This window comes from Talpa occidentalis, unplaced genomic scaffold, assembly GCF_014898055.3.
Source record: "Talpa occidentalis isolate TD23 unplaced genomic scaffold, MPIMG_talOcc4v2.1 talOcc4.12, whole genome shotgun sequence".
NCBI classification, from domain to species: Eukaryota; Metazoa; Chordata; class Mammalia; order Eulipotyphla; family Talpidae; genus Talpa; species Talpa occidentalis.
The window spans coordinates 22,242,903-22,262,213 of record NW_023601212.1 but is presented as its reverse complement, the minus strand read 5'-3'; the positions used below and the strand labels follow the sequence as shown (position 1 = coordinate 22,262,213).

The 19,311-nt window shown below is 41.6% G+C and overlaps 1 protein-coding gene across 1 annotated transcript in view; it reads right to left on the bottom strand.

Annotated features, from left to right (window-relative positions):
- Window positions 1-19,098, bottom strand: part of GRAMD1B (GRAM domain containing 1B) — a 231,355-nt gene extending 212,257 nt beyond the window's left edge. Inside the window, exon 1 of the mRNA XM_054693161.1 lies at window positions 19,075-19,098. The gene's annotated coding sequence lies outside the window, so the exon portion shown is untranslated. The remainder of the gene's footprint in view (window positions 1-19,074) is intronic.
- Between the last annotated feature and the right edge of the window lie 213 nt (window positions 19,099-19,311).

Sequence of the window (19,311 nt, the reverse complement as noted above, 5' to 3'; positions counted from 1 at the left end):
GTACAATGCTTCACTCTTTTCCCACAATCCCCACTGAAACTGGGTTATGTGAGAAAACAAGAACTATAGGAAAAAAAAGAAAAAGATAATAGGAAAGAAGAGTGAACTCAGGTGGCATGCTGTGTCTGCTATGTTCTGATGTTAAATTCCTATTGCTTGCTCCCTCGGGGACACACACAGATGTTCAGTGACTAACTGAACTAGTTCGTATGAATTAGCCTCAGAAGCGTCTACTAAGCTGCTACCTGTCTGCGTAACACTCGGTGCTTCAACCATACTCAGTGAGTATTTTCTCTGCTCCTTCCAAAGGCCACATCATGCCAGCCTGCTTTCTGCCACATCCCCAGGGTGGCACTCAGTACACAGTATAAACAAATGAAGAATTTCTCTTATCCTTCCCCAGTATGTTCCAGACTGATTAAAATCTTGTTGATGAAAGTCCTGGTTTAGTCTAAGCATTAGCAGTGCACAGAACTTGAGACCTAGCAAGGATGTTTCACAGATGAATAAACGGAGGGCCAGAGATATGAAATATTCATTTATAAGGTAGCAGCGTTGCAAATCAAAAACAGTTTTTCTGGTTTTTAGGAGACAGAATGCCATAGGAGTGAAAAATAAATTTAAAAACCCACAGGTTTTAGAATCAGATGAAACTGGGTTCCAATGCCAAATTTTCCTCTTACTAAATTCATGATCTTGGGCAAGTGAATCGGTTCCTCCAAGCCTCAGTATCCTTGGGAAAGATAACATCCTCAACTAGCTCACTGGCTCAGAGAGTATGTTCAATACCTGGTAGTTTTGGCAAGCACCAGCAAGTCCAGGGCTCCATTCACTGTAACACAGATCCTCAACTCTAAGCCTATAGGAAAGGAAATCTATCTGTGCTAGTGGGGTAGAACAAGCAAACACTGAGTGCCTTCTACATGCTCAACACTTTTCCAGACTCCATCTAAATCACAGAGCAGCCACATAGAAGGTCACCATTCACACAGATGCCTCTTTCTGTTGGGAGCTCATGTGTGTGGAAGGCAGTCCATTTCATTCAATTTCAGTATCTTTCTCAAGTCTTGTATTTGATTATCTTTCTTTTCAGGTCTCCTATTGTAGGGTCTTTCACATAAAGAATAAGAGAGTATATATTCCAAGTGCAATAAGTGTAATTTCAGCTCTTCTAGAAGCTACTTCAGGGCAGAGGTTAGGAAGCAAATCCAATACAGAGATTTGTCATTGTGGGAGCTTAATAAAAGCCAGAAAATCGGGGCTCATAATGATTCACCCTTTCCTTACAGCTTGCTTCCTTGACTGTTCATCTGCTCTCTCTCTGATGCTCACCAGACCTGGCGCCAACCTCCTTTGCTCAACCCTCTTCATTTTGACGGTGTAACTCTGAGATGTCACGCTACAGAGCTCCTTGACTAGGTACCTCCAAGGGAATTTACCTTTCTCCTGCAGCCAGCATATAGTCTGCCTTCTCAGTTCTCATGCTTTGTCTCTCCAGAACAGCTCCTCAAATTGGAGGCTGGTTGTTCAGTTAGCATGAGTGAGATTAAATTCTGGAATTAATTTGGCGGCTGATGTTTTGAGGCATTTATCTTTGGATTTTTATAACAGCTTTTATCCTGATGCAAGGTGTACAGATAAGACAGAGAAGGTGCTTCCCAGGATAAATCAGTCTTTTAAAAAAATGAATGCAATAATCTTGTTTTATTGAACCTATTTATTAGACTGTCAGCAGACTTCAGGAGCTGAGAGGAGGAATGGCTGAAGGGAAGTACGGTTTGTTTGTCAAAGTAGACACATGGTCTCTTAAAGCCATTCTTGGGAATGATTCAAGAGAACAGGAATGGAAGGGAAGGAAAAGGACGAGCTGATGACTGTAGATAAACGCCCATGTAAATTTTGTGAGTTCATGATTTCAGAACAGAACTACAAGAATTGTAAACTACAACAGCTTCTCAAGTATTCCTTTAGTTAAGTAGAAGTAACCGAGTTTCTAAAATCCCATGGTAATCATAGAACAGAAACTACCTGGATCACAAAGGAAGCAGGAATGGCAGCTCATATACAGTCCTTATCTGAGGAGAGAATCTAGCTTCCAATGACTTGGTCCAACTTCCCCTACTTCCCTTAACCAAGAAAGTCCCTGTTCCTTGAATAGCCACCAAACAAAAGTGTAAGATTTGGGCAAATAAAAATGAAAAAGAGAACCATGCCCGTGGTCACAAGAGATATTGTCTTTGTGGTTTCTTAGATATTGTCTAAGATGGTTTCTTTTACGGATAATAGGACCAGAGTGATCCCATCTCATTCTCAAATATCAGGATTCTGAATCTTAACAAGTCTCCTGATTCCATGTTAGGATATTTGCTACTGTCTAAATTAGGACTCAAAAGTCATACCTTAAAAATTGTGCACTTGAAAACCTTCATTGTCCCCATGTCCATTTAAATAGAGAAATCTAAACAATTTATAGTGACAACAACGGGCATGAGGTAGTACATCTGTTCTTGTGAAGACTTTGTGCATCAATATTCATTTACTCAACACATTTTTATGAGCCCTTACTTTGTGAAAAAAATAAGCAGGCTGCAGAACTGCATATATAAGCACGCAAGAAAGCATCATTTCCATGCTGAAAGCCACTGGAGATTACACCCTGATTATATCAGGGAGGTAGGCTTATGAGTGATTGTCCATTTTTTCAAATTTTATTTTGGTAACACTGTCATACTGCTTTGATGTTTTTTCAATTTAGAATTAAAAAGTTGAGATACATATGCCAGAGTTGTTCTCTTTCCTTCTGACATGTGGGTCAGGGAAGAGACATTGGAGACTGGGCATACTCCAGCAAGTAGTGTTCCTGTAAAGATTAAAGGGGTTTTGTTTGGGGGGAGGTTAGGGATCACAAAACTAATTCTTAACATGCTTGCATGAGACCAGCCAGCCAGACAATTCTGAAAAGCAGTGCTGAGTGATATCAGACCTTGGATCAATAAAATACAGTCTGGAGGAGATTTGTAGCCCAGGGCTGGATTGCTGATACTGAGTCTGTGCCCAGCCAGGGGCACTGGCTCTTATCTACTCTTATGCTGAGTTATACCAGATAGTGAACATAAGCTGCCTGAGAAATGAACATGGTTCTTACTCTTACTGTCTCCTCTTTAACCCCATCCTGCATGTCCTCCAACAATGCCTAGCCCAATTTGAGCATTGGTATAAATAATCACAGAAACCTAGAGCATGCAAAGAGGGTAAAGTTAGTTCCATGGCAGAAAACTGGATTTTGTCAATTTTCAACAACCAGTCTGGGGAAGAACCAGACATCTACTGGTTCAGCAGAGACAAGGCCCTTAAAGTGGCCAGGCCATAATCTGTGCTGATGATACAGAAACCCTAGTACCCCTTTATCCCCTGCTTTGTCTCTTCTTACAACTAAGAGATTGCTGCACTTTGATTTGGTTACTTTGCTACCTCTACAACCTGGCACAGGATGTTATTTACTGGAAAGCAGTTCATAATTTCTAAGCCTCTGATACAGATAAATCTCTGGCATAGACAGCCAGTAGGCTAACTCAACAGTCATTTCAAATGTCTTTTTTCCTCACCCTCTTTTATTATAGAAGCTAGAATGAATAAATATTTTATTCCTGCTTTTTTTGTAGCCAATGGTGGCTCTTTCCAGGTCTAGCCAATAAGATAAGAAGGAAGTATACTGGGAAGCCTCTGAGAGAGCCTATGCTTCCTTCAAAACAGACAGACTATGCTGGCACCACATTCTCCTTCTTTCCACCTTGAACCTGAACATAATACCTGAACAGTAACAGCCTGCTCATGACCACAAAGTAATAAACAGCATAAGGCTCAAAAGCAAAATTGGTGAGGATGGTGTAATAGAAATGCACCTGAGTTCCTGACTGCATAATCAGATTTCTAAACCAATGCCAGAAGCCAACATCCTCTAGATTTCTTATTGCATGAAAAATATCAAACATATTTGTTTAAGCTGCTATTAGTTTGGTTTTCAGTAAATTGAAGCCAACAATACTCCTAATTGAATCACTCTTTTGAATCAATTATTTGCAACCAGACCAAATCTGCCCATAAATGTCATTATGACATTAATCTGCTTAAATTCCTCAGTAGCAAGCCTTCATATCTTCCAGACAAAGTATAAGGGTCTTAACATGGTATATAAGGTCCCCAAGAGCCTTCTCTACTACAGGACATTTCCTTCAAGCCACACCTCTCCCCTTACATTACACTCTAGTAATTCCCAAATATCTTAATGTTCTCTCTAAAACCACACTTTCTTTGCCCCCTATGACTGTGTTTCCTCTGCTGAGGAAGCTCTTTTCCCCTTCTCTTTGTTTGCTGTCACTTATCCTTCAAAATATAATTGCTTAAACAACACCTTCCCCAGGAAACTTTTCTCCATACTCCCAGGTAGGGTTGAGTGTCCCTCTCTTATATTATCACAGCATCTGGACACACATACCTGTGCTTTAATCATGTTAGAGATAATTTGTGTGTAAATCTGACTTCTTTCCTAAGAAGTGAGTTTCTCTGACAGCAAGGCCAGCAACTTTATTCTTCTCTGTAACCCTAACACTTTACCCAAGCCTGGTACACAGTAGCTGTTCAGTAGGTAACTGTTGAAATACCTTGTGTTTCAGATGACTGTCCATGCACATTCCTCTCTGGATGAATCTTTCTGTCAAATATTCACTCAATCATTCATTTTTATGAAAGAGAAAACTTCAATAATTCAAAAGCCTAAGAACAAAGTTAAAAAGCTAAGGAAAAACAGCCAGGTAGAAATTCCTTTAAAGTGATATAAGTAAACACACTCAACAAGAAACTCACCTGCTTGAGAAAAGAGATGGCGCCAAAAAGAAACTGAGCAGCACCATCCAGGGTCAGATGGGTCTAAGGATAGGGCTTATGGCTTACTGAATGCAGGCTATGAGAAGGAAGTAATGACTTTACCAATGTAACCATCATGCTTTTAAAGATACTGCTCATCTAGTTACCACTGGAATACAAAGCTATAAAACCCCAGTGGACAGGTAGAGTACTCTCTGTCACATCTTTTGCGTTCATTTCCTTTAGTTTCCTCTTTGTCTATATCCTACATCTTCAAATATGCACTGGTCTTGCCCATTTTAGAAAAAAAATCAGACAATTTTTGTGCCCCTGTTGTTATTATCTTCATTTTCTTCTTCTTTGCCACTGAACTTGTAAATGAGCAGTCTATACTAAGATGATCATCTCTCTTTTTAGATATTAATCCCCTGCATTTGGGTTCTTGTCCCCACTGCACTATGAAATGTGTTCTCTTATATCTCTCATAAGCCAATCATCAAATTCAGAACCATCACATCTGTCATGGTGTAGAATCGCCTCTCTTTTCTTTGTTGCATCTAACACCTATCACCCTCTTCCCTTATATTTTCTTTAAACTATCTCATTTGGTGATGTGACAGTAGTCTAATTCTCCATCTGCTCTTCTTTGACTTTTAAACATGCTTTCCTCCTCTCCCTCCCCAATTCCCTAAACATGGGCATTTCCCATACATATAAATGCTATCTCTGTCAGAAAAACATCTACTCTCACAATGTGAAATATAGAATAACTTGTGAAAGGGGAATGTAAGAGGCATCAGTTGTGGGAATTTATCAGAGGAAGTTTTGAAATCCATCTATAACTGCCAGACCACTGATTGTAAGCTTTGGGTTTATAAGATAAAGTTCCCACTCCTGAACCTGCTATCAATGAAGGTCTAATCTCTGTTTTCAACCTCTCATTCTTCCCCTACAGAATACATTCATACAGTACATATTCAATAGAAATCTGTTGACCAAACAGATGACCAGTTAAATACTTCACTCCTGGATAACTCATAACCCAACCCCACCATTCCTTTTTTTTTTTTTAATTACTTTTTCTTTATTCTTTCTTTCTTTCTTTTTAAAAAAGATTTATTTATTTATTTATACAAGCACAGAGTACAGTCAGAAGTGCATGAGGGTGAGAGAATTCACCAGAGCCAGAGCGGGGAACAGAACAGGCAGACCAACGAAATACACTGCTGAGAGGAGTAGCGGGTGCAGCAGGAGAGGTCTGCACACCATGTGGGACCCTTGCTGGCGGCCAGGGGTGGAACCGGCGTTGCAGAGGCTGTGGGCAACTTCGCTGCCCAGCACTCAACCACTGCGCCACCAGGTGAGGCCCGCAACCCCACCATTCTTTATCCTTCATCTTTAACCCCTAAATAACCTAAACCCCTAACACCAACCTAAAACACTTTGTGCTTGCTTATCCTTCAGGTTTGCTCAGATCACCTCTCTTGTGGGAAATGCTTTCATTTCTTTTCTAACTATAGAAGTGTTGCCCACTACTCAAGACCTAGTGTAAATATCATCTTTTCTAAGACCACCTCCTTAATAATACAGTATTTATTATTCCCCTCATATTGGGCATGCAGTGTATTATTAATTATTTCTTAAACATTTGAAGCCACATGAGGATGGAAGATATTGGATGCTCCCTTGTATTCCCACCCCCACAAATCTAGGCCTGGCTTTGTATCATGTGACATAGTTGTATTACAAGGCAGGCTTGAAATCAGATCTGGATTTGAATTCCAGTTCTGGACACCAAGTAAAACAACCACGAGTCAGTAAATCTCCCAAGTTTGGATTTCCTCAGCTATAAGATAGGGAAATTTGCAATACTGACTCATGGTGGTATGAGCTCAGTGAGGTTATGAATGTGCTGTGTGGTAGGCACATGATAAAAGTTCGATAAAATTTGCTGGTGACAATGATGAAGAGGCTGATGAAGACTATGATTCTTCATTGCCAAGGTCAAATGAGTATCTGTGACTACTTTGAGGAAAGTTCATGCACAGAGGAGTACTTTCTTGCTCCCTGTGATCTCAGGGAAGACAGATGCTATCTAAGCCTGTAGCAACTAAGCAACACAGTGTTAAATTGTGTTTTAATACAGCTCCTTCCTAGGATTGCTACTCCTTCACTTGTCCTCTTGTAACCCAAGCTTTCAGCATAGAGAGAGAGCCATTAGCTCTACACTGAGGTGACCTGCAAACACAATCAGAGGTCACTGTCAGTTGCTTTGCAATCATTTAACCAAAAGAGAGAAAGGTGCACCAGGAGGCTGTTATCAAAGTAAAACTTGCAGGTGGCCATGTCTGTAGGGTCAGTGATCTAAAGGATGCCAAGACTGTTTTTAACTTGCCATTCCTGCCTTAGATGTGAGTTAGGCTGCTCTCCGGCTTTTAGTCTAAAGATAGTAAATCTGTGGTTAGAAATCTCTGGACCTTAATGATACCCGTGTTTCAGAGATGGCTCCTTGGAACTTTGGACTGTGGTTTCAGTTAAAAGTTCAACAGAGACAGTGGTTTCTTATGAGAGATGGAGGGGTCTGTAAGTAGTAATGTTTACTTTGCATTACCATTATCTGTCTCTAAGACTTAACAGCATAACAGCCTACCTTGGAATACCAGATTCAATGTGGAGCAGGGGAGAACTGGACAGACAACACACAAAATTACTGAGTGCATAATTTAAGGACAGAACAATGACACAGATAATATAGGGACAACCCAGACAACAAACACATACTTTAGAACATTTTGGAAGCAGTTAATAGCATTTGAACAGACCAAGGAAATCATCAAAGCAGAAAGACCACGGAGATATCAAAACACCTACCACATCTCCCATTTCTCTTCATAGCTAGCATGTCTGAGAACTCACTCAGTAAAGCTATTAACATGGATAACTACATGGCTGTGAACTGATATTTTGTCCAGATGGGATTCTCTCTGGGGGAAGAAAAATCAGAGAGCAAAATAATCAGCAAATAGGAAACAATTCTCCAAAATGACTAAGAGTTCTGCAGAGCTAAACTCTTAGGGACCCCAAGCTCTGGCAAAGAGAGCCTTATGATTTCTCTGTGGGTTTCACAATATAATTAACTCATAATCTAGAGAGGAAGAGATGAGAGGCCAGGAAACATACTCAAAAGATTTCTACAATTTGCTTATGAGCAGTTTGATTTGTTCCCATATATTTTCTTGTCCATGATACAATGATCTCCAACCTATGTATGTAAGAGATAACCCTTGGAGAGTTCCTTTTTTCTACGCATGTTTTACTCTTTTGCAGTGTACTTTTCCTGTGGGGTGACAAAAAACCCCTAAGTTAATCACATCTGCTTAGAACCAGCATCTATAGCCCTAAGCATCTAATCCACCAAACTACCAACAAGGCAATGATTGGATGGACTTCCACTTCCTCTAAAGGGGCCAGCACTGGCTTGTGTTTCCCTACTAAGACAGGGCACACAGAGAGCCTATGCCATACCTTAGCAAGCCAGATACCAGGGAATCAGAGACTGGCTGTTGAGGAAATTCATACTCATGCTATTGAAAATTCATCCACACTCTCAAACATTCCAGTTCTAAGACCAGGCAAACTCCACTGCTGCTGTACATGCTTCTAGCCTCTCTGCTGTGTGATAGAGAACTAAAGTTTTATAAAGGATTATCAGTACATATCTCAATTATCAGTACATATCTCCACCTGTTGATAGAGGACGACATGATGTAAATAATTAGAAGATTCATTTTTACTTGCCACCAGTGTGTATGACTTTTAAATGTGTTCTGTAATACAAATATAAATTTACCTGCTCAAATTACTGCCCCTAAGCACACACCCACCAGAAAACAAGGGGAGGGGAAAGTAGAGTCAGTGGGTGCAGGATGAAAACTTTAGAGGACAATTTGCACGTAGGGCAAACCTGATGACCAGAAGACTTAACTTGTTGCCCCATAAGCTGTTCCTTAACAGGGACACCATTTTACCCCAACTCAAAATACCCAACTCTCATAGCAACTAGAGATTTAGTTGCTGACACTAAATTCTGTGTCAGGAAGTAGGGGGACTAGTCCCAGATTTATAAACTTGGATGATTGTTCTCTTGCTTCTCTTTTCCCCAATAGTAAAAGGTAAATGAGATGATTTTAAGGCTCCTAAATAGCCAAGAATATGTCAAAGTAAAGCCACAGAGGACAACTGAGACCCTGATTTTTTTATTTTTTTAACCAGAATGCACCATGAAACTAAGTAATGACTGAATAATTAGATGGACATGGTGACAGATTGTTTCCTGGGAAGTTGTTTTTGAAGTCTACATTGATGCCCTATACTTAGTCTCCTAATGTAACAGCAGTAGAAGAAGCCAGAACTGCCTGCAAGGAAGGATAACTGACTGACATAGAAAGGACATTTAAAACCTTGCTTCAGAGCTCTGTAATTGAGGTGAACAAATAAAACAGGCAGATAAAAAACAATTGAGACATTTTTTTCCTGATTTCTAAGGCTGTTCCTTGGATGACACCAATTGTTCACAGCTACCTACAGAATTGTGTACTTTTGGTGTTTGTATGTAGAAATAAAACATGCAATTACACTAAACTACAGATATTTCAATAATGCAGCAAACAACACCGAGATACAGGGGAGAGCCTGAGGATAAGTCTGGAGGGTAGGAGTCTAGGGGGAACAGAGAATCTGGATAGACAAATCACAGAGCACTCTAAACAATAAGTGGGAAAGGTCTAGACAGGTGGAGCTCATCACCTGCTGGTGCTGTCTGCTGAATGACACAAAGATTCTTTCCCTCAGCAGGTCCATCATCTGCTTGGCATCCGGTGAGTTCCCTTGTAGAAAGAATGTGGCTCAGTGGTGAATCAACCCTGCAGAATATGCCCAACTGAATGCAAAAGGAAACCACTGTTACCTGGCTCGCGTGGTAGTAAGGGGGATGGCTTAGAAAATTCACTGCCTGAGTGTAAAATTTCATGGAGTGAGACATGGGAACTGATCTCTGGAAGGGGCAAATTTACTTTAAGGCACAGATAATGTAAAAGAACAGAGTAAAAATCCATTAACAAAATAATAATGTGGCTTAAACTTAAAAAAAAAAATCTCAGGTGAAAGAAGTTCATAATCACATGTTTTAGAAACTCTTCGAAATACCTGTTCATTGGCTTTTGCTTCTGTACCTAATCATCAGACCTGATGGTAGGGAGTTCTGCCACCTATGAGAAGTCACCTAATGCGGAATTCTCTTTCCAGAGAGGCCTGAGCCTAACAAATCCAAGATGGATGGGGCTGACCCAGGGTTGAATTGTACAAACTTTCTTGGTCACCCATTTAAGAATTAACTCTGTCTTTTGATCATAAATATGAGATGACGCCAGTTTAAGGCAGGTGGCTGCCAATAAGCAGTCTGCTAAAATAATCTTTCATGCAGCTGTCAATCCTAGAATCTCAAAGTACCTCCGAGTTCTATCAGGATCCCTACCTCCAAGCTTATGCTTTCCTCTCTCCTCCTTCAAATCTCTTCTTCTGTCTCATCATTCTCTCATCTGGGTTTTCTCTCCTCTAGGTCTCTATCACCAACAATGGTCTCATCAGCATGTTCATTGCTTTGTGGTTTTGCTGACCATTCTCCATACATCTCCTGCCCAAAAGAAATCCAACCAGATGCTCTCTCTGTCCATTTCTTGGGCACAATGTCCATTTCATGGGCATCATGCAGACAGATGATTTTTGTGTGTCAACAATATGCTTCCCGACTTCAAGAAGTATCAGTACTCTATGAAAATCTTTTTGCCTTCCCACTGTTTATCATTTTGATTCTTTAAAAAGTTTCTGTTCTCCTTGAACTCCCTTCTTTACTGTCAGAGGATGACTTCACCTCTTCTTCAGGGAAGAAATATGTCACCTCTTGAAGAGACCGCTTGAAATGACTTCCAGTGGCTCTTTACATCTGCCCTTCTGAAATAGTTGTGTGTGTGTGTGTTTTTTTTTTTTTTTTTTTGCTACTTTCCTACTTTATCCAAGAAAGGGACACTCCTTCTCTCCCCTTAGAAAGTTTTAGCAAGAATTAAATAAATCAACAAATGGAAGAGATCTAGGATAATGTCTGACAGTCCATAAATACTGGTTCCCTTTCACTCTTCCCCCTACAAATTTAATCCCTCTGTTATTACTTAATAGGCCCCATAAAATTTCACATGGACTACTCAGTGTGCCCTTAATGTCATCTGGACTTCAAGACTCTCCTTGTCACACTGTCACCTGACTTACTTCCCTTTAAAGAAAAAATGGTTCTTTTTACCCTCTTGCTGAAAAATGTCTGGGCTCCTAGCTACCTCCAGGAAGCACATGCTTTGGAACTGGACCTCACAATCCGACTGCAAGCTTCTCCAGCCTCATCACCTTGCCTACACCTTATGGTCTAAACCACTCTCACGGACACACCAAACACCTCACAACTCCATCATTTTATACAAGCTATTCTCTCTTCCTGAAATATGATTTCATCCTTCTCCATCCAGAACATGCCTATTCACTCTTTAAAACCCAGCTCAAATATAACCCTTTCTGAAAAAGTCTCAAATTCACCAAAGTTGTTTTTCTCACTGCTGTGGATTCTATGTTCCTATGCCCCTTTAGCCCTAGCTGCTAACAAGTTATCTTTGACTCTTCCTCACTAAACCATGAGCTCTTTGAAGAATGATTTTATTCTCCTCTGTATCCCCAATACCGACCTTATTTCTTGTTTAAAAATGTTTTTGTAAGAAGATGTAGAGGATGTGGTAGAAATCTGCCAGAAATAAATAAGAACAGGGTAAGAATGGAATAAGAACATTATATCCTGTTCACAACTGGTAGACAAGATACCCTGATGAAAAGAACAGGAGACAAGGACACTTCAAAAGTGCTTAGAAAAATCTAGATTCGAATCCCTCGACTCAATTCTTTCCACTGCCCATACAGGAATAAAACCCATAAAAAGTGCCAAGTTGTATTCCTCTCTCTCTCTCTTATTTCAAGCTTGTTTATAACACCTTTTTTCCCTCCCAAGACCAGCTGTTGTCCAAACTTGGTGGCAGTATCATCATTTCAATGAAGGCATACAAGACAAGCCCAAAGGCTCAATGCCTAAATTAAATTTAGAGGTTGCTAAGATATATCAGACTTCAGACAGTAGGGTCAGAACCTAGCACGAGAACTAAAGTCAGGTTCACGAGGCACAGAGGTATGCTAAGAAACCTCTTAGAGGAGAAAAAAAAAAGGAATAAGTGCAATTATTTTTTAAACCCGATTTTATAAATCATCTTCTCATTCACAGTTGAGCAAACATTCTAAGAAAACAGACTTGCTATCATGCTAACTTGTTCTTACTTCTTGACAAGCCAAAATATATCATTTAGCTTGGGCTGGTCTAACAGCTAAATAAAGCCATCAGCACAGCTTATTTACCTGGGCTTGTATTTTCTCAGACAAACAGCAGGAAGCTCATGGATGGGAAAGACAGGCCTAGAACAGAAATTACCATTCTCTATTGATTGCTACCAACTGTGTTCAAAGTGGAGGGAACAGCCCCAGTCACACTGAATATCTCAAAAAGCGGATTATTAGATTTGAATCCTAATGATCTTTCTCTGCTCTCTTTTGGAAGTAGTAGCTTGGAATCTGAGTAATTTCCCTCAAATTCTATTATAATTTTCTTTTGTCAAACAGAAATTTATTTAGCTACTGGTTGCACTGAAGAGGATACAGGGCAGAACTCTCCCTTCAGGCTAATCTACAAGAAAAAGAGGGATATCACTGTTATAAGGCATGTTTTTTTTTTTACTTATGTGTCAAGAAACTTGGCAGTGATTAATATTCCAAAACCTAGAAGAGAGTAGGTTCCTTGGAGAGTATTGCAGTTCACCTCTGACTTCTAAATTACTTTCACTGGATTTACAAACATATCTATATTTTAAGGAATTTCTTTCTAATTTCTTGCAACTATAAGGAGGTGCTTATATATCCCTACTTGCAAAGAGAGAACTATGGTGGGAAAGGTAAGAACTATGGAGAAACATGATGGGAAAAATTAGGAGAAAAAATATGGCGCTGAAAATTTAGGGTAGAGTCTACCAGAGAAAGAATAGTGTCATGGTTTATTTAAGAATAATAATTAATAATGGATCATAGTACTTAAAAATAGAACTTTGGTTTAAATCCTGGCTTTACCTCATACAGCCTATGCTATCCTGGGTAACATGTTTCTACGCCCCAGTTTCTGCAACTATAAAATGCAGATTATAAAAATTGATTCTGCATAAGATTCCCATGATGATTTTAAAAAATAACAAAGAGCTCTTGTGAGTAATAACACATAATGCAAATGATAGTTTAGTGGTAATAAAACAATCATAATGAAGAGTTCGAATTGCTTTTGTTTATTGTCCATCCTTGCTAGTATGTCATCTTCACCAGGAAAGGGGAATTTTTTGGATGAAGACTTTGTGTAACTCTCTCCTTCCAAACAAATTGAGAAACTCATTTTGAGGATTCATTTAAATAAAGTCTTGAGCACAAAAAGGCTCAGAGTCCAAGCATTGAACAGTCTGGGGAAACATACAACAAAGCAATGATGAAGACAGTCTTTTAGCTCCAATGGCTTGTGGGGCTGACACTGTGGGGCTGTGCTCGACTCTGAGCACGACTCAGCTAAGAGACCTAAAAACAGAGACTTTACCTCTGGGAGGTCATACTTTGAACTTACTGGTAGTAAAGAAAGTCCTGATGTGGGTTTATTTTTTTCTCCCCTTTGTTTGCCAACATGCATAAAGTTCCCTTGGCTTCAAAGCCATGGCCAGATGAACTGCCTGAACTAGAGAGCCAAAACAAAAAAAAAGCAGAGGGAAAACACATGCAAATGCCTTCTTACAGGGAAGGAAAGGAAATTGGTTTCTGCTTTTGTCTTAACAGACTGTCAATCCTTAATCCTTCCTTTCCTTGGGCCTTTAAACACACATCCATATGGCTCATGTCCATGCTCTCAATCACTCTGCGCCAGACACAAAGATACCTTTTTATAGAAACTGCAAGGAATATTCTCTGACTAGTAAACCTGTTTAGTTCCAGAAGGAGAGCTTGGCTTCTCCAAGGCCCACCAGCAGGAACAAGAGTTCCTTTCTGAGTCGCATTTCCCACCCAGCGTCCTTTTAAAGTAGGAACTGACTCAAGAGTAGTCTTGATCACCATCCAGTCCAGATACTGACCTTTATCACAGTTGCATTTACAGGTTAGTAGTTAGGGACTCGTATAAACATTCTATGGGTATGGAAGAAAAGCCCAGAAAAACCTTATAAAACATAAACTCATGTGCCTGGGAATGACAGGCATTTTATATCTATCCAACCGGTCTTGTTGGTTCCCTTAACACACACTTGTTGGGGTCTGCCCCCTTCTAAGAATAGTTACAGAGGGGTATTGCTACTAAATCTCATGGGACTTAAGGAAGCAATTCAGTGTCTAAATCAACAAAACATCTGCTCTGTGTTCTAAGCAAGTACAAGATACACAACATCATTATTCTTGCTGCCTAAGCTCTGCCATACCAGCAAAGTACACATAGGCTTCAGCCTGACCAGTCAACAAATAGGGTGAATGCCCAAATTCTAAGCATGGCCTCCAATCTAGGCAAGTTCAGCCAAAGTGAACCCTCTTTGCCATCAATGAGATCTCCAAGGAGAATTGAACCAAGAAGTCTCACAAAGGCTGGAATCAAACTGAGTGCCAAAAAAGAAAAAAAGAAAAAAAAAAAAAAAAAAAAGCTATGGGAGGGGAAATGCTAAACTCCTCCAGAATTCAGTTAACTGGAATTCTTGCTGCTAACAAGCCCGACCAAGCTGGAGAACAAGGTTCCTTTCTTCACAGGCTGCTTTGCTATCAAAGCCCAGCCTCGTGCCTGCCACTCTCTCGAGGATGCCTTCTTATCTGATTAAATGGAATATTATGCTAAATATTCAGCCACTCCAGCACTGGCTGTGTGGGTGTGCTGGATAAAATCTTCATGAAAACGCCATCACAGGGTCATTTGTTTAATTTCAATTCTGCAAAATGTAAAAATAGAACAAGCTGCCGTGAAGGGCTGAGGTTTGACAGCTTCAGCGTTAGAAGGCTCTAATAGCACACTGCTCCCAGGATCGCTTTCTTTCTCCCTCTGCCAGAGAAAAATCCGGAAAGCAAGTGCTGCTTTCACTTCTCTTCTGCGCTCCCCCTCTTTCACCTTTTATTGCACTTTCCCCTTCTTCCATCTGTTTCCCCTCTTCCCTCTCACTTTGCTTGGTTCCCCTATCCCTGTGCCCTGGCCCTGCCCTGCCTTCCACCCTCATCTCTCTCCTCCATCATCTTCAGTGTCGTTTCTCTTTTTCTCTTTCCCAGGGACTGTCCCCGCCCCCAGCCACCCTCCCCTCCCCCCACACCCCTCTTGCTCCCTGGCTCAGGCACCCTCCCCAGGCAGCCTTTGCCTCCTCGGGTCATCTTTCTCCAGCCATCCTGGATTCACAAACTTTTCTGGGATTGGCTCCTCTACCCCATCCCCATGTCTATCCTCCACCACTTCCCCAAACCACAAACCGTGGAAATGTTTAGGACGACGAAATTTCAGAGATGAACTACAACAAAAGGTGAGCTGCAGGGTCATGCTCCTCATCTAGCCAAATGAGTTTATTATTCATTAAGCTCAGCAATTTCTGTCAGGGGGTGTTAGCCAGACAGCTGGTACCTCAGCGGGCTTGTGTTTTGAACAAATCAGTTTTTAATTTCATGAATTTTTTTTTTCCTTTAATACATGCCTAAATTGCCTTTTCCTTCTAATCCCTGAAGCCCATAGCTAACTCTACATCAATCTTATCATAATCCTGGTTCAGAAAGAGAAGCTTCTCTCTTACTAGGGGCTCCAGAACTACACCAAAAGCCCACATGGATGCTAAGAGGGGAGAGAAGCTTTCTGCTTCATGCTTACTAGGATCTCAGAAAGGCTGACATGGTTTCAAATCAATGTGTTCAGGTCTGTTAATAGGTTCAGCAGAACTGACTCAGTTGCATCCCTTCACTCTGTCTCCAAAAGGGGTCTGGTCTGGCCAGACCATGAACAGGGACTTCCCTCCCCTGCTGTGGGCAGTTATTAACTTTCTCTGAAGACAGAACTTCACTGTTTGAGGCAGGCCTAGCAGTGGAGGTGGTTAGCACACCACTAACTCACAGATTTATGAGCATCCATCCACTCTAGACAATTTACATTCCTCCCTTTAGTGCTATCTTGCTCATCTGTACTTGAGTTCCCTGCCAAGTGTTCCTCTATCTAGACAACCCCATTTTCACACAAGCATCAAATAAGCTTCAATAAATTAAGGTGTCCCTCAGAATAGCATATGCTTACCCAAGATACTGTGTCTTACAGCACCCCACCTCTCTTTGTCGTAATACTGTTTCTACACTCCTCTTTCTTACTCACCAAGTTCATTCCTTATGCAGATACTCAAAGCATAGCCATCCTTCAAAGCAGAGTGGATGCTGGGGCATCACTTTGAGGCCAGAGCCTAAATAAAGGATCCCTGGCACATAAAAGACACATGCAATGTCTCTGCTTTGTTTATATTCGGATTTTGGATCAAATCATGGAAATGTTTTTAGTACAAATTGAAGACTGATCCTACAGAGGCAGAAAATGAAATGTGGTTCCTGATATAGCAATCCACAAAAGCAAAAGGGAGAAAGGAGAGAAGGAAGAAAATATCCTGAGCAGACTGAAGAACGAAAATCGAAACAGTATTAACTGCAGCAGGCACCCCAAGAGAAAGCAATCCCTCTGTCCGGTAAGCAGAATGGTCGGTAATTCACGCAGAAATGTAAATAGCAGCCTCAAACCACAAACAGCTGAAAACTACATGCCACCTGTGTGAAAGCACCAAACGGTGGGAGCAGAAAAGTGGAAACACTTATGCAGCACAGCTGCAGACCTGGGGCTGGTGATTTCAGTTACAAGTGTACATAACATCATGTGTGTGATGGGGGAGCCTCAATGGGGGAGTGAACTAATCTGCTAAGACATCAAACAACTGCTTTGGTCCAGTGGAAGACAGTGGCAAGGACCACCTCTATAATGGGGCCGCCTTATAAAGATGCGATTTCATTCAAGGCCTATGATCTATAAATACAGCTGAGCAAGAAACCAAGTAGGGTACTCAGATTTGGCAACAATGTCCAATCAAAGTACTACAGGCACCTCACAGTTTGGAAAGGTATTGGCTGATCACTCATAATGGCTGTTTTTCAATACTCATCCCAAAACGCAGTCCCAAATCTCCAAAACCAAAGTCTTTGAGTGTGGACAGGGGAAACCTGAACATCCATACATCTTTGGAGACCTTGGATCTCCTGATTGCCGATGATGTCCACCAGCGCTCCTGACCCAAATCTGAAACAAGATCTCCTAAGTAAATTACAAAGTCAGTGAGCCAAGGGAGGGAGCCTCAGGCCAACACTGCTGACCTCACCAGCAACCTCACTCTACATCATCAAAGATGGCCAATTCAAGTTATCAGAAGCAGCAGCAATGCTATGGATAGTAACATCCAGTGGGAGTTAGAGCGATAATCTCCAAGTAAGGAACAAAAGCAGAGGTACCTCTGAATAGAGGAAATAAACGTTAGCTTCACCCAGAGCACAAGACGAAATTGCTCACCCCAGAGACATGTGTCTACACTTTGCCCTCGAACCTTTTAAATGCTATTTAATGAAAAGAGAGGGAGAAGTAGGTCACACCAGAACAGTATGGAGGCCTCTCTTCGAGGGTGCCTGTTCCACAGTGAGAATCCAGGTCAGATTAGGGGCAAAGTGGGACCTGGTTGGGGGTTGAAATGCAGCATTCCTGACTTGTTTCTAGTATTAATTTCCTGAGCTCAGAGAGAGCCCCAGCTGAGATACAATGCTCTCCCCTGCAAAAAAAAAAAAAAAAAAAAAAAGTCCCCAGGCAGCAGGTTTCTCATCCATAAAACACGATCTCCAAAAGGTGGTGTGCCCACATAGATGCTGACAGAGGATCTCAGCCCCCTGTACAAATTTCTTTGTCCTCACCCAGAGTGGTGGGAGTTTTACATCTGCTGCTGTCATGAAAACATTTTCTTATTTTTTTACAAGTATTTCTAAAAATTTCCTTGCATAAAGCTAGGGATATCATCTAAGTGTATGTGACATGCGCAATTTTTCCACCCTCTACCTCCTCCTCAATTCTGGGAATTTGATGGAGTTGTCCCTCATGACTACTCCAGGTTCCTCAGAACCCAGCCTGGGAGCATGCTAGCACATGCTTGCTTCTAGGTGGCCTTGGAGCCTATGCATCCTGCTAAGAAACTTTTTGAGGAATGAAGTTCCTCCAGAAAGGGGGTTGGCTGATGGGTGTAAACAAGTTGTTCGCTGTAGCAACTTCATTCTAAAGGCCACACCTTCTCATGCCTTCATCATCTTCCTAAAGATAACTCAATTTCTGCCAGAATGGGGTTCACCTACCACTAGGCCCAAACCAAGAATTCCTCCAATTACTAGACCTTCCGTTTCTACCCTAGAAGGACATTAGGAAAAGCAGAACCTCTCCTAGTCTTAAGAGCTACGTTCGGATAAATCCCACCATGTCCACTTTGTCTTTTGCCCAAATCATAAGCATAGGAGTAGGCATTGAGATTGATGGGGGCCGCCAAGATTAGGTAGGGAAGCAGTGTCCAGAACAAGGAAAGCTAGCATCCCCAATTCAAACTTTTGCCAGAAAGCTGGAGTGAAACAGACACCATCTCCATGCCCACAGCCCTGCCCTCACCACTTGCCTGAGCGCATCTCCAGAACTGAGTGGAGAAAAGCCAGCTAAGCCATCTCTGAAAATTCAGGAAGGGGGTATTCTATCCCAGTTTTTCCTGGGGACACCAGCTCTGAGGTGTTGGACACAACAGCCAAGCCACAATCCATGTTAATAGCTTTATCATGCTTTGGGGTTGCGCTAAGAAAATTCAGATGAGAAGAAACAGCACCCCCACCCCCAATGTTTCCAGTCTCCACTGTCAACAGGATCCCTCATCATCACCCCCTGGCACCCAGGTGTGTTCCTCCCAGATCTCAGAAAGGTCAGGAAGTTCTTACCTGGGTCTGCTGGGAGAGGCACTCATGTGGACACACGTTGCCCGGCGTGCCAGGTCAGCGGCGTCCAGGACGCACCGGCTGCTGGTTACTGCTCACCACATTTCCCTAGGAGCCTGGCTGTTTGCAAAGAACAGAGCTAGTCCCATCTAGAGGGGGGAGTCGGTGTGCGGAGTCCGAGGACGCCCGACCCGGCTAGGATGGGGGCACAGCTCACCCAGGACGCAGGGCACCTCGGCG